At 34.2% G+C, this 1,646-nt stretch overlaps 1 protein-coding gene across 1 annotated transcript in view; it reads left to right on the forward strand.

Annotated features, from left to right (window-relative positions):
* Positions 1-1,646, forward strand: part of LOC144225825 (protein POF1B-like) — a gene marked incomplete at its 3' end in the record, with an annotated part of 19,154 nt that overhangs the window by 12,639 nt on the left and 4,869 nt on the right. The window lies entirely within an intron of this gene.

Here is a 1,646-nt window from a genome sequence, read left to right on the forward strand (position 1 = left end):
TAAAAAACTAAGATCAAGACTGATCAAGACCTGACTTCGTGAGTGATAGTACTGGAAGTTTACATTCAGAGAGAATAGCATAAAAGGTCAGAACTAGCTCTTCTCAAAAGTGCATGACCTGAAAGACATGCAAGGATCTAATTCCCTTAGCCTTTACGACTTAATAATCCCACTTTTAAGATTACCCTGGAGTCTAAGCATTATATCTCCAAAATATACCTGTAATAATAGTGAAATACCATATTCACAAATATATCTTTTTTTTAAATATTTTTATCTATCTCTAGGAGAGAGAGAGAGATAGTGTGAGCAGGGGAGGGTCAGAGAGAGAGGGAGTCACAGACTCTGAAACAGGCTCCAGGCTCTGAGCCAGCTGTCAGCACAGAGNATTTGGCTAGGAGGGAGAAAGGTGGTGTTCTAAGAAAGCAGACCTGCCCAGATGAAGTGCCAGTGCCTAAAGTTCAATATAGTAAGGAAAAGGTGATCTTATGCAAAACAAATAAGATTATCAAAAGTTTGTCTGCCACTTCCTAATTTGGCTTAGTCTAGAGCTAAGTCAGTTAGAATTTTGCATTTATTTAGCAAACATTTACTGAGTGCTGATTATGTATCAAACATTTTACAAAGATACGTTACAACCAATTGCTGTTCTCAAAGAGCTCATAGACTAGCATGGGTCACATATATAACAAAACAGAGGACAGTGGCATAAAGGCTACGACAGTGATAGAAATAGAGCGCTACAGGACCACCAAGATAGGATTGCCTCAGAAAAATAAGTCCACTTAAATCACAGAGCTATTCACTACATTCAAATGCAGTCAGCAAATTATATTAGCTATTATTTTTCATAATGAAGGGCTTTCTAATTTGGTTTACTGTGTTTTAATTCTGATAATAAAAATATATTTATTTTAGAGAATTTAGAACAATTAAAAACGTAGAGAAGATGAAATAAAAATTACTCATGATCCGTTCTCTTACAAATACTATCACTAGTATTTTATGTTTTCTTCCATTAATTTTTTTAAAATTTTTAATGTTTATTTATTTTTGAGACCGAAACAGAGCATGAGTTGGGAGGGGCAGACAGAGAGGGAAACAGAATCGGAAGCAGGTTCCAGGCTCTGAGCTGTCAGCACAGAGCCCGATGTGGGGCTCAAACCCACAAACTGTGAGATCATGACCTGAGCTGAAGTCGGACGCTTAACCGACTGAGTCACCCGGGCACCCCTGTTTTCTTCCATTTAAATAAAGAACTGAAATCATACCACATATGCAGCTTTATATCTTCATTTCTCATTTAACATTGTATAATATTATGATCTTTTTTCATTGTAAGTTTGTATTTCTCAAAATCATTATTTTAATAGCTACATATTTCACTCTTCCTACTCCACTTTCACCACTATCATTATTTAAAAATTATTGTCCAGTTAAAATATGGTATTCTTTTGTTATGTTTATTTGATTCTTAGCTTGGTTGAATACTTCTTGCTGCTTATTAACCATTTGTTTTTCATTTATAAGAAAAATGTTCATGCCATTTGCTCACTTTTCTATTAATATGAAATTTTTTTTACTTATTGAGGTATAAAAATTGTATATTAATGATATTGATTCTTTTTCCATTAAAAGCTGAGAAA

This window comes from Crocuta crocuta, unplaced genomic scaffold (genome assembly GCF_008692635.1).
Source record: "Crocuta crocuta isolate KB4526 unplaced genomic scaffold, BGI_CrCroc_1.0 scaffold1265, whole genome shotgun sequence".
Taxonomy (NCBI): Eukaryota; Metazoa; Chordata; class Mammalia; order Carnivora; family Hyaenidae; genus Crocuta; species Crocuta crocuta.